This window comes from Nannospalax galili, unplaced genomic scaffold (genome assembly GCF_000622305.1).
Source record: "Nannospalax galili isolate Female #2095 unplaced genomic scaffold, S.galili_v1.0 scaffold32, whole genome shotgun sequence".
Classification (NCBI taxonomy): Eukaryota; Metazoa; Chordata; class Mammalia; order Rodentia; family Spalacidae; genus Nannospalax; species Nannospalax galili.
The window spans coordinates 2,750,369-2,765,002 of NW_008335297.1; the positions used below are offsets into that span (position 1 = coordinate 2,750,369).

A 14,634-nucleotide genomic window follows, 5' to 3' on the forward strand; every position below is an offset into this window, starting at 1 on the left:
AATCACAGTCTCCATCATAATCGTATAACATATATCTATTTGCATGACTATGTAATTGATGTTTTCTTCCTCCACCGAATATGCAAAGAACATGTCTATTTCCCTTCAAAATAAGGGAAATAAGGTCAGTGCCAAGCACAATGCCTCTAGCCCACAGTTACTGCTAAGGAAATTTTTTAAGATTCTAATAAGGAATCTTAATGCTGGCCACAAGATTCCAAACATTACTCTTGACGCTTGATTCCATCAGTTGCCTCCTGAGCAGGAGCAATTGGGCATCTGAAAAGGAGATCACTCTCCACATCAGCTTCCTGGGAGTGGGATTTTGCATCTGTCAGCATACTGCATGTCTCAATCACCTGGTTTCATGAGGCCAGTTCAGGCTCTCTTTTTCCCAACTCCAAACATTTGACAGTTGATGTTCTCATTTGGTCAGTTTACCTTTATTCACTCTAAGCACAAAGGTCAATTGTGGTCAGGCTGCTTTGAGGATAAGAGTCCTCCATGCCTGGTCCAAGCTTTGGTGACCTGGTACAGAGGCATTGTTACAGAGGATCCATTGAGGAATATCCCTCAACAGGGCTGAGTTGGTTGTTCCAAAGCCCTGAATAGTCCTTTCCATGGGAGCTGAATGTTAAAATATGGAAAGTGTTAAACACATCATATGAACAAACATGTCAGGTAAATTATAAATGTCTAGGCATGAGTTTCTTTGGAGCTAAAACCCATACTTTTCTGGGAAATCTAAGAGCAAAATTGATCAGAGATCTTCTTTTTACTAGAGCCACAGCATTTTTCTATCTACCTGAGTCTCTCTCACGCTGTATATCCTTCAAATGCCTCAAGTTAATTCCAAATCAAAGAAAAAGGCTCACACAACAACAGTAGGAATTTCAAGTCTTGTTCCACTAACCCAGCCCTGTTCCCAAGACAATATCTTACCACAGTCTCCTACCAAGAAGAAGCAGTAGAGGGTGATCTCTTAATTTGAAGATCAGTTAAGAAAATGTTAGCCTGCTTCCATTTGATGTCCTTGTAACATTGTTTAAATTTTCCATGTGGGCTATGACTTGTGGATTTCCACAGTGGGCCTCAATAGTATTCATTCATAGGACATATGAGAGAGAATCTTTGCTTTCTCCAGCCCCATGTTTATTCCCAGGTGATCCTGGTCAGGGCCAAGGACAGGGGTCATGCTTGCTAAGCAGCATTTTCCTCAATCACTAGAGAAAGAAAAGGGGGTGTGGCTGTGCTTGGTGTGAGTTCCGGCTCTGCCTTTAGTATCTGTATGACTTTGCATAAATTTCTTAACATGTCTAATTTCTCTAGTTCCTCAATTATAATCATAATCATAGGACCTACTTACATTAGCAGTGTGGTGAGAATAAAATAGGCATACAAAGATGTTTATGCCTAGGATATAGCAATCAGCAATGTCAGGGAGGTGAGAGATGCCATTACTGTTATCTGAGCCTTAAAAGCCACAACTGAAACAGGAAAACTATACTTTGATTTTTAAGCCATCTTTATATAAGTTATACCTAGAATTATAGATATTATTACTGAATAGGACAGAAAAAAAGAAACCAAGTGGCTGTTGAGAAGGTGGACCTGGAAGTAGACCAAGTCAGCTAATGTTTGACAATCTTCCCCAGCATCTCCTTCTGTCTGGCCAATACTGCTATACCCAAATGTGCTTCTAAAGTCTCACACACCTGGGACTGACATCTTTGTTCCATGTTCTTAGATCCTGGCATGATCAGAAGTACGGAAGTGGGATGTGGTCTGTGTTGGTGGGGAAGGAGTGGGCTCTCCCAGCATCTCAGAGCTACATGATTCTGCCAAGTAGTCAAGTGGTTAAATGCTGAGAACTGTAAATGAGGCTCATCTGTCAGTCGTGGGTGGCACCAGCTCCATCTGCTGTGTCAGGGTCTGGGAATATGATTGGAGGAAGCAACTTGTAAAACGTGAGGTCCTCAATAAGAGGTGGAAGCTTCTTTAGGAGATAGTAGAACTGTGTTCTTGAAGAATCTCCTAGTACTTTTGAAAGTTTTACAGATGAAACAAAAATGAAACCAAAACCCAGAGGGAGTAAGTTTGCTCATGGTCACCTAGCAAATGTGATAAGACGAGAACCAGCTCCCCAGAATTCTAAACTATGTCTCTATGCACGCATCTGATCTACCCTGTACCACAGGGAGAAAAGGCAATGCCCTGTGAGAGGAATAGCCACTGTCTTATACATGAACTAGTTATTTAAGTTCAAACACATTTTTCCTCTCCACTCTCCACAGAACCTCAGAATAAGCCTAATTAGTCACTCATTCATTCAGTAATATTTTGGAAATCCCCTCTGTGTAAGGCATTGTCCCAGGCACTGAGAACATATCAGTGAAGCAATGAACCTCGGTGCTGCCTTCTAGAGCTCCCAATCCAGTCTCTAAGACAGACTTTCGACAAAAGGGAATCACACAAATGGATGCCTACTTATGAACTGTCAGAGATTTAAAGAAAAGGTTGACTAACCACCATGCCTAACTCATCCATGGTGAAATAATGTGAACAGCTAACTGTAATATTTCCCCTGACCCATTTTTGTACACTTACTTGATGTGTAGATGCCCATAAACAGCCAGAGTCTCTATTAGAAGTTTGTATAATGGGACCACATTACAAAAGAGCCCAATTCTTGGTTTTGGTTTTTGAGTTTGCAAATGCAGTATGGATATAGAAAAGCATTTGATGAACCAGTGTGTTTTCAATCCTAGCCCAAAAGGAGTGAGGGATTCTGAGTTACAGGAAAGGAAAATTTGAATAAAGAACCATTAATTAAATGAGATGCTGTGCATTCTCTGAGATAGAGTCTTGAACACTGACCATTGTAGAAACAAAATGCCAATCTCCATAATCCTCATCTCCCTAACACAACTGAGAGTTCGGTGGTGGATCATAGATATTCCCAAATGGTGGGCTGGGCAGAAAAAAAATAATACAAAGAGAATCAAACTTTCCCCAGTTAGCAGATGAGGAGGATCTCCAGCCCCGGGCCCTCAAAGATCAAAAATTAGGATAAAGAGGCTATAATTGGAACCTCATGTCCTGCTCAGCTTTGGAGCCCACAAAGATGAATAACATCAAGTCAGCATCACAGCTCACATATTGTCTCAACAACAGAACGAAAGAAGAGATGTGGGTGATCTGAGGGCTGCAGATCTATGAGGCCATTATCTGCCTTGAGCTTCGGCCCACCCTACCACCCACTCCTCCAAGTGAGGTTACAATATAACAATAAGCCTGCAATTATATTTTGCTTGTGGGAAAAATGGTGGTGAGTCAAAAAGCCAGCTCATAGATGAACTGGGCACCCCTTTTTATATGTAAGTGGGAGGGGCCATGCTTGGACTGAATCTAGAACCCTCACTGTGGTGATGGTGTGGTGTGGTAATCATCAACTTGACAGAATCTAGAATCACCTAGGAGACAAGCCTCTAGAAACGTCTGTGAGGGGTTATTTAGATTAGTTAGCCTCTGGGAAAGCCTGTGAGAGATTATCCTGATTCAGTTAACTGAGATGAGAAGACCCACCCTAAAGGCTTGTGGAATCCTTCCCTACATTTTCTCCCTGGACTGAATAAAAAGGAGAAAGCTAGTTGAACTTGAGTATTCATCCCTCTCTTCTTCCTGATTGCAGATGCCATGCGACCAGCTGCTGCTATGACTCCCCCCACCTTGATGGACTGGGTCAAAATAAACCTTTTCTTTCTTAAGTTGCTTTTGTCAGGCATTTTCACACAATAATGATACAAGTAACTAATACGCTGTGTGTTCATGCACTGGTTCATGCACTAATATACCCCGTCAGCTGCCCTGGGCTGGGTCTCACAGCACTTGAACCTGAGTGGCATAAAAACACTGGGCCATGAGATTAACTGTATTAAGGTGTGAGTGGTAAGACCCAGGTTCTGATGGCTTGGGATTGACAGGCCTTGGAATCAGGACAAGAAGCCACAGCAGGAAGATGTATGGATCATATAATCAGAGACCAAATGAGTACCCTGCAAGAGTGAGGACGGATGACGCACAGCAGCCGAAAACCTACCTGGGTAGCAGAAGCCCTGGAACTAATGATCAAAGGCCAAACCTGCCCAAGCACACCCGGATACTATATAAGACCTCTGGAAAGTTAGATGCAACCTCAGGGGTAGATTATAAAATACGGAGTAAAGAAATCATAACGGAGCAAGTTTTTAACATTAAGCAGAATAAAAGCAAAAAGGAGAAATTAAAGTGTGATTTAAAAAGATATATAAGGTTACAAATCAGAGAGGTAAGGAAGAAGAGAGTGGGAACTTATACTATCTTTGTTCAAAATCCAAGTCTAAATTCTGCCACTTTACGGCTTTGGGCCTCCTTTGTTGCTCTTTCTTGCTTGTGTCCTTTATGTATGAGGCTCCAGGTAGAATGGTGCTCTCTAGACTTGGAAGTGTAGAAGGAGTCATGTTTCAGGGTCCACTATTGCCACTGTGCAGCCCCTGCATCCCCGGAGTCCTGTTCTTAAGTACCATGAGGTGGATATGTCTCACCTAAGGATTCTCAGCACCCCTACTGAAAAATACTAGACCTAATCCCAAGATTAACCAAACACAAATGTCACCCCCTGCCTAGCAAGTGGTAGACCCAAGACTGGGCAGATGCCCACCTTAGAATCCCACTATTGGGTATGTCCCACCCAACTCACAGAACTTTCCATCTCCCAAAGTACTTTTACTCTCCCTTTTCTCAATCTCTCCTTCAGTATATCTAGAACACAGGAAGAATCACCTCTTTCTTTTTTCCTATTTATTCTCATTGACACCTAGTTGCATGCATTTAGGAGGTATAATGTGATTTTTGATCCACATAGTATAATGATGAAATGAGAGGCAATTAATACATCCATCACCTTGAATGTTCGCCACTTCTTTATTGTGAAAACCTTCAGAACAACTCTACCTTCATTTTCTCTGTCCTAATTCATGCAGTCATCATTTCTTCTGGAACCACTGATGGACCCAAAGCACTTTGACTCCGAGAAGAATCTCAAGGGCTGTTACAGCGATAGAGGGAGCGCAGCTATGAGGCCAGCTTGTGCATGATATAAGGGGAAAGTTCTGTGTTCTTAGAAGAACCCAGAACAAGGAGAGGGACTAAGGAAATCAATTTTTCATTCAGCAAACAACCAGGAAGCTGGAACTAGTCATATGAGAAGGTCTTACAAAGAAGGGGGGTGCGAATCCCAGAAAACAAATGAACTAAGTATGACAGCGCACACCTGTAATCGCAGCACGAGGGAGGTAGAGGCAGGAAGATAGAGAGTTCTAGGCTATTCTGGGTTTCATAGCAAGACCTAGTTCCAAAACAAAACAACAATGGAAATATTCATATAACCCAGTAATGCCACTCCTGGGTATATGTCCAAGAAAATGACATCAATATGTTGAAGAGAGACAGCTTCACTCCTCTGATCACTGCAGTACTAGTCACAAGAGCCAAGAAGTAAAACAACCACATTGCCCATCCACAGAGGAATGGAAAGAGAACTCGTGGTATATTCGGTGCTCACTTTCAGCAGCACATATACTAAACTTGGAATGATACAGAGATTATTAAGGAGAACATTTGGCATTTATGCCCAGTAAAATACTGTTCAGCCATTAAAAAATGAAATCATGTCCTTTCCAAGAACATGGGCAAAATTAGAAGTTTTATGTTAGGTGAACTAAGTCAGACATAGAATGACAAGAATGAGCTCACTAATATGTGGACTCTAAAAGTTGATCTCACAGAATTTGAGAGTTCTGTGGTCTTTAATGAACACTGTAGATGAAGCTTGGAAATGATTTCAAGGGAAAGGTTGACACATCCGTATTCAATTCCATTTAGATCAGAGCAGAAATTCTGGTGGGTTTACACAGTAGAATGATTGTGTTTACCTCTATGCAAGCATTATACGGTGTATACACTATCAAAACACTATATTATTGGGAATGGTGGTACATGCCTGTAAGACCAACATTTAGGATGCTGAGGCAGGAGGGTTACGAGTTTAAGAACGGCCTAGAAACTTACTCAGTTCCAGGTCTGCCTTAGAAACATAACAGACCCTGTCTTAAAAAGAAAACCAAGAAATATTTTGTATGTGACCCCATTAATGTGTGTATTTTTCTATCTTATGTACTTTTAAATTAAATTACATTTATTGTGTGTTTGTTTACTTGTTTTGAGGCAGGGTCTCCCTGTAGCCCAGTTGTCCTGGAACTCACTATGTAGATCAAGCTGAATTTGGCCTCATAGAAATCCACCCACCTCTGCCTCCCAAGTACTGGGATTAAAGACATGTGCCACCACACCCAGCCAAAAATAATTTTAATTTAAAAGTTTTTAAACACTGTATTTATAAATAAATTCTGGCTGAAGGTAAAGGATAATAAACATGCAGTTAGAAAGGACTCTGGAAATCATCTATTCCCATTCCTCACTTTACTAGGAATAGGATGAAACTGAGAGGGAGTGTGGCTTGTTTAAAGCTACCCTAGCCTAAGCCAGAATATGAGGTCTGCAGAACTCTAACTCAATTATGTCTCCAGAAGTTGTTCTCCCTGTCTTCTTCTGGCAAATATCTTCACGGTCTTCTAGACCCAGTTCCACCACCATCTTCTCCGTGAAGATCGCCCCACCTCAGCCCAAGCAGGATTAGCTTCTTTGTCCCAGCAAGGATCAATTTAAGCTTCCCTTGGCACAAGATAAATTTATCAGACACTATTGCAATGGTCGTATCTTTCACTGGTAGCCCATGCTCTCCTTCTGGCATCTTGGAATGCATCATTCTTGGCTTGGGAGAGGGAGTTTATGCTACACATTCCACTGTCTAGTGGCATCCCTGTCCCCTACCCACTAAATGCCAGTAGCTTCTCCTACAACTTATGACAAGCAAAACTGTCTCCAGACATTGCCACACATCCCCAAGCGGGATAGAGGGAGAAAAATTGTGCCCACTTGAGATGTGTGGTGCAAATTGCTGAGTCTATGAGAGCAGGGGCAGGGTCTACCATCTATTGTGCAGCGCAACTTCTGAGGCATGGTAAATATGTAAAACACTGAATCTATGCTGAGGAAGCTGCATATGTAGCATGTATCTGCACACATACACACCCATAGACATCCACACACACAGACATGCACACACATGCATACATACACATGCACACACAGACAAATATGTACACATACACACACATATGCATACACTGTTCCCACATTGTGGTTTCTGAAATATTTTGTGAAAGGATGCAAGGAGTTTTGCTTCTCTGGGATGAGATTAATATTTCATGTCTATCTTGTATTGTTACAACAAAAGTAACAGAACATGGGGTAAACAGTAAAGTGCTTGCCTTGTACGCATAAGAACTTGAGTTCAATCCCCAGAATCCATCTAAAAAGTGAAGTATGGTGATGACTGCCTATAATCCCAGAGCTGCAGAGGCACAGATAAGGGATCCTTGAGGCTTTCTGGTCAGCCAGCCTGGTCTACTTGACAAGTTCCAGGCCCATGAGAGATCCTGTTTCAAAATAACATGGAAAGTACCTGAGGACTAACACCAGATATTGACCTCTGGCCTCCATACACACAAGCACGCACTCACATGCCCACATCCCCACACACATGCACCCCCATACAAACACACATATACATACACAGAACACCAAAAAATGTTGGTGTTGATCAGAATTTAACTACCCTTTGCTTTTTGGTTTGGTAGGAGAGAAAGTATGTGTGTGTGTGTGTGTGTGTGTGTGTGTGTGTGTGTGTGTGTGTGTGTGTGTGTGTGTGTGTGTGTGTGTGTGTGTGTGTGTGTGTGTGTGTATTCTGACTGACAAACAGTTCTTTTTCAAGGAATATTCACTTCAAGAAGAAAATGTATTTTCAGCGAAACAAGAAATCCCCTTCTCCATGTCATAAAAGAGACATTACGAGGTCATTAAAGTATCGTTACATGTTGAGCTCCTAATACGCTGGTCTTTACTTGGAAGCAGCACACAGCAATCACAATGAAGAATTTTTATTGCCAGATGAACAGATCAGGAAATAAGACATTACGAAATGTGCTATTAGGCAGCAGATAAGTAATTAGGTGACAAGCAAAATACATTATTCGGCATTTCAAAATATTTCCACTTCATCACCAGTTCATTAAAATCCTGCCTCCTCTCTTGTGGCCCACTAGGAATTAACATCAAGATTATTTACTGAAAATAAATATAAAATGAAACCATCAAGATAAGTGAATTGTGATTAAGTCCTATGATTGTTTTTAGCACTTTTCCATGAGCCCAAGTAGATGCAAAATCAGACCTCGGTTGTCACTGGATGATTGGATGATGCTGTTTCTTGCATGCACAAAGGAATGATAAAGTGATATTTTCATGACTATTCTGAAAAAGAAAAGCAACAGAGGAGCTGTAGATTGTTCCATAAAAAGGCTATGGTGCCATAGTCAAATTAGGGCCTCACTGTGTATCCCTGGCTGGCCTCAAATTCACAGGACCTCAAATTTACCTGCCTCTGATTCCCAGTGCTGGGTTAAAGAGGCCCCATATACTGATTTTCTCCTGTGACTAATGATTGAATTCAGTAACAAATTCCATGCAGAACAGTGCTCATCAAGTTACCTGGTTTCTATTCAGTCTCTACTCCTACAGGCACCTGTTTGATCAAGAAAGGCTTTCTTACATGCTTAGGACCATAAAGATGCCCAGATGCTCTAACTAGGATGTTGGCATGTACCATGAAATAAGACATAAAGTTAGAGCCTACCAAGTACTTGTTGCTTGATTGACTGATTGATTATTTAATTAGAGCAATAAGCAAAGCAGAGAGCCTAGTTTAGAAATAAACAACCATGAGTTAAAAGACGTGGGGTATGTTCTCTTCACTTTATAAAGGCGAACGTGAGGATGGAGGAAGAGAAGGGTGAGGAAGGGAGGGGAGGAAAAAACCTAAGGTGAAGAAAGAACAAGAACTTGAGATGGAGGAAGGAAATGAGGTGAAAAGAAAAGAAAACAGAGGGGGTAGAAACAAGGGGAGGAAGGAAATGTTTTTACATAGACTATCAAACACTAGGATAAGCATTTTCACCAGGATCCGTTCATACAATAGTGAGTGTAAAACTAGAAATTCTTCTATTCCTACTGTTTCATGGATGAAGAAAGGTTCACAGAAAAATTAGCCTGTCTCACATATTATTGCAACTGTAACACATGCGTATGTCTGTGTGCTCACATACATATAAGCATGGTCACGTTATTTCCTAAGTTTCCATTCTCTCGGGATGAAGATAGCAGTTTCTCACGGGGCCCACACAGCCTCTACCCACTCTCCACCCCGGTATCCCACTCTTATTCCTGTCACTCACCACACATCCAACTACCTGACTCCTTTCCATTTCCCAAATATCATCTGTTCTTTGTTCTTCTGAGATAGGACCTTAGCAGATGTCATTTCCTCCTCTGGAAAGACCTCCATTCATCCATTTACCTTGTTTGTGATCTCCCTCTTCCTTGTGTCAGCTTTAGCATTGAACTAACTCCATCATTTGTTACAACCACCTCATTTGCAGTTTCTGGGCCGTCTTGATGAATAGATAGTCCCATTACACTCAAGTCCCCCAATTCAGGAAATTATGTTGCCTGTTCACTATTCAATCTCCTGTACTTTGCACAATATGTAATCATTGTCTGTCATAGTGGTGAACGCATCAATGGCTACATATTTGTAAATGCCTAATGTTCTAAACACATGCACAGGAATTCAGAATGAGGTTTTTTACACCAGCCAGAGAAGCAGAGCAACCCAGGAAATCCCCAAGAGGAAAGAGGGATCCTAGGCTGGGATACCAAGCGCATGCTTCCACCCAGGGCATCATCTGTCATCATTAGCCTTGGGGGAGCCTAGGGATCACACCACAAAGACTGTCTTGCTCTCGGACTGCTGGTCTAGGCTACTCACGATTGTTTTAGACACCTCAAAGCAAAAATTTGACAAAATGTTTTATATTTCCCTTCTTCTTTGAAAACAATACACCAATGGCTCAGAGTTTTTCATAAATTCTTCAGAGTTGCATTTTTCCATCCATATTTCACATTAAGAATTCTTTATGAAAATTGCTATGAGAGGAATTTAATGGTATTATGATTTTTTAAAGTTCTATCTCAGTAATTAATACCCTAAAGGGGGAGTTTTTTCCTAACATAATGGCCTTTCAGTGTTAAAAGGACTTAATATTATGGTAAAATATGTTCACTTCCCTGGCATTCTGACCAGGCTGATAACATGAAAGGGGAACACATCTGTCTTCACCAAGCTTCTGTCACTGCAAATGGTGTTGTTTTCGGTATTTTCATAATGAACTAATCAACTGCTTATTCACTAATTGTGTCTGCATTAAAAACTTATTACCCTGGAAAAGGGCTGCACTGTAATTGACCTTCCAACTAGAGTGGGAGGGGTGAGGACCACGTGGCAAGCATGAGACAGAGGAAACAGCCAATGCAAGTCAGGATATTTTTCTCTTCCCTGAAACAGGTGTGAGGTCTTCTGTAGGGTCGACATATGCAGAGATGGAAATCCAAATAGTAAAACCTGTTTCATTAGGGTCTGTAGCTCAGCAGGTTTACTATAATTATGGAAATGGCCGAAATGACCACTGTAATGACGGCAATCACTCACTGAGATATGTGTGCCAGACATGATGCATTTGTTATCTCTGATGCTCATGTCAAGTCTGTGAGGCAGCTACAGATGCCCACTTTTACCAATAAAGAAACTGGGTCAGACGGGGGAGGTTTGACTTGCCCGAGGCTATTCACCTACGCGTTTGCCTTCCCTGCCCACATCTTAGACCTTTAGCCTGCCAAAGACTGAGAAAAATACGAAACTAGATGCTGATGTGATCTGGAGATGACAATGCCTCACTGATTCCTGATTAGCCTTTTCCAACACTGCATAGGCTCATCAAGGACTCTGTTCTCCTTTATGTAGTGTATTAGAGAGCCTATGCTTTGTAGTTTACCATAACTGAGGCACATAGGAAGATTACATTTCCCAACCTCCTTTACTTATACACCGGGACCATGTGATTACATGTTGGTCAATAGAGTATGGGCAGAAGTCATTGAAAGCCACTTCCATGCCACTAATGTGGTAATTTTAGAGGTTGTGTTTGGATGTTTGCCTACTGGGTGGAAGTGGGATGCCCAATGTGTGAAAGAGGTTATACCAGTAAACTACTAGAATGACATCACTGCTAGCTTAGTCTAACCAGTGTGTTCATCTAAGAATCACTACAGCTCTCTGTTCTACATTTGTTATTAAGTACCTCTTATATGTAAAGCAGAAGAGATGAAGTTAATCAAAACAGACACAGTCCCAAGACTCAAAGAGTCTGATGGGAGACTAGAGATAATAAACAACTACACAAACAAATGCACAAATTAGATCATTGGAACCCTGGAATTTTCCATGTAGGAAACCAACAGTGGTCAGGAAAAGGCTCTTTAAGGAATAACTTTTTTTAAAAATTATTATATTATTCAGGTGCAGCAAGGGCAACCAAAGAGGAGATGATCACACTGAAAAGCTAGCTTGTTATCCTTTCAGACCCCAAGACAGGGAGTTGTCATGTCACATCACATGGAGGCCACATGAGAGAGCATCAGTGTTGATCAGGAACAGAGGAAGTGAGAGAAAAATGTGAGTGAGAACTTTTGGTTTCCAAGGGAAGGAATAAGCAAGAAAGAACTAATAAGCTGTGACCCCAGTGAACTACAATAACCAGTTTGGCAGCTATGCCCACTGATGCAATAGTGGCATCAATATCATGGGAGTAACCAATCACTTTCTGATTAGACCTAAGTCCCACTCCACAAGATGGAACCCATAATCACTGTTGTCAGGGCCAAGAGCCTGTGGCTGTACACGCTGTAGGCCCTAGGGAAGAACCTACTGCTATTGTTCTGCTCAATGAACATAGTATTAAACTGACTCCTAATGATTTATCATAATTCTGATTGGTGTATCTCTCAAACTTCACCATAGAAACTTCTTTATGCAATAGATACACAGAGACCCACACTGAGGAGTATTCAGTCCTAAATGGGATATCTATATCATACCCCTCCTCTCAAGCCTCAGCGATTCTTGTGAATGAGGGGGCAAAAAGAGTACAAGAGCCAGAGCTGTGGATAATCACAAGGAAACAGAGTTTTCCAGACTCAAAAGGGCAGTTGCACATATGAATGCACAGCTGTTGTGACACCATACACAAGACCTATGCAAGCTCAAGACAGACAAAATCCCAGCATGGAGGGGAAAAGGAGAGCATGAAGTTCCGCCCCTAGCTAAGGAGTTAAAGGCATATGATACCTGTTGGGATGGGGAGAGTTAGCTTTCTTTAAGGGTATGGCCCCTGGTAAGGTTGACTATGCTCCAGTGGATGGCCCTGCACCCAAGAGTATATGACAGCATAAATTGGACTTGATAGGTTGGCAAAAAGTAAGGACAGAAAGTTGGGTGGTTGGAGAAGGGGAAATGGATCTTGGGAGAGTGAATGTGGTCAAATACAATGCATAAAGTTCTCAAAGTATTAATAAAGATATGCTTTTTGATTTATTTACTTTTATTTTATGTGTATGAGTTTTTTTGCCTGCATGTGTGTAAGTGCACCTGTATTGTGCAATGCCTGTGGAGGCCAGAGGAGGAGTGTCAGATCCCCTGGAACTGGAGTTAAGGATAGTTATTAGCTGCCATGTGGGTACTGGAAAATGAACTCTGGTCCTCTGGAATAGCAGCTATGACTAGTGCCAAGTCATTTCTCCAGTCCAATAAAAATATTCTTAAGGAGCTGGAGAGATGGCTCAGCAGTTAGGAGCACTGGCTGCTCTTGCAGAGGACCCGGGTTCAATTCCCAGCACCCACAAGGCAGCTAACAACTGTCCACAACTCCAGTCTAAGGGGTTCCAAAGTCCTCTTCTGACCTCTTCAGGTATTGCACAACACAAGTACACTTATATACATGCAAACAATACACTCATACACATTAAATAAAAGTAATAAGCCAAGTGTGGTTGTGCTTGCCTTTAATTCCAGCACTCAGGACGCAGAGGCAGGCAGGGATCTTTGTTGGTTCAAGGCCAGTCTGGTCTACATAGCAAGTTCTAGGCCAGCTGGGATTACTGGTAAACCCTGTCTCAAATAAATAAATAAATAAATAAATAAATAAATAAATAAAATATTTTTTAAAGATTCTTAAATTTCATTTTAAAAGACAGTATCAATAGGTTTAGGATTGGCTAGTTGAAGAATTTGAGTGAGCTTTGAGCACAGGGGCTGCTCCTAGTATGTCTGGTACCTGGATGTTGAGAACAGGTGGATAGTGACCTTGAGTGTAGGAACCTCAGGAAGGAGATCGGATAAGGACTCTGGTTTGCATATGAAAGGCTTCCTTGAAAGCAAGTCCTTTACCATCACTAAGAATTCACTGATTATTGGCATGGATAGTCTCTCCAGGGTCAGCAAGTCTCCAATATATCAAAGCAACAAAACTAGAAAAGGTAATTATTATAGACATGTGAGCAGAAACCCGAATAATGAGGAACCAGAAGCCATGGAAAGAGTAGTAAGTGCTCAGTGCACATAGACTGGCATAGATCTAAGAAATCAGACAACGAGGGTGAGTCACTGAAGACGTCAAGACAAGAACAAGCCAAGAGAGGAGACTATTACAAGAAGGGGAGGAAACAATTGTACCAAGGGCTGCTGAGGGTCACATGAGAATAGGGAAGTGCCATGCTAACGGGAGAAAGTAATCTTGAGAGATTCTTCTATTATCTCCTTTTTGTCTGCTTTCTCTGTCATCATCCAGCTTTTTTGGCTCAGAGACACATTCTGAAAGTCATCAATACCTTCCAACTATCATATCCCATGATCCTTTGCCTTCACTTGTAAAAGCATCTCTACAATATCTGGAGGAGGCTCCAGAGACAGAACAGTAAATAGGCAGACATAAATACCTATTCGAAGGGTGGGAAGATAGCTGTCAGTGAAGCATTTGTCTTGCAAACATGAGGACCTGAGTTCAGACCAAAACCCACAAAATGAAAGTCAGATGCTGGGGTATATATTTGTAATCCCAGTGTTGGGGAAGCAGAAACAGATGAATCCCAGGAAGTCACTGACCAGCCAGCCTGTTCTACTTGGCAAATTCCAGACCAGGAACTTGTCTCAAAAAATAAAGTGGGTTGTGCACACAAAAACAATACCCTCCGGTGGAACAGTATAGTTATCGAATTCTGAGGCGCTGGACAAAATGATGCAAAAAAGGAAAGAGAGTACAGAAGAAACAGAAGGGCTTTATAAGGCATAAGTGTAATCTCATAGTTACACTTAGTTATACTTAGGTTAGGAAAGGTCTCAGCAATTTTGCATTGTTGGCCTTTCCAAGAAGTATGCAGTTGACCATAAGAGGAAAGGATTGTGCTAATACAGTTAGACAGGGAACAGCATGACTAGATCTGCGATAAGAAGGCCGGGATGTGAAG

At 41.6% G+C, this 14,634-nt stretch overlaps 1 protein-coding gene and 1 pseudogene across 2 annotated transcripts in view; one reads left to right on the forward strand and one right to left on the reverse strand.

Moving 5' to 3' along the window:
* The window catches only part of Shisa9 (shisa family member 9), a 317,404-nt gene that overhangs the window by 49,304 nt on the left and 253,466 nt on the right, over window positions 1–14,634 (reverse strand). The window lies entirely within an intron of this gene.
* LOC103731602 overlaps window positions 4,019–14,634 on the forward strand; it is a 218,703-nt pseudogene continuing 208,087 nt past the window's right edge.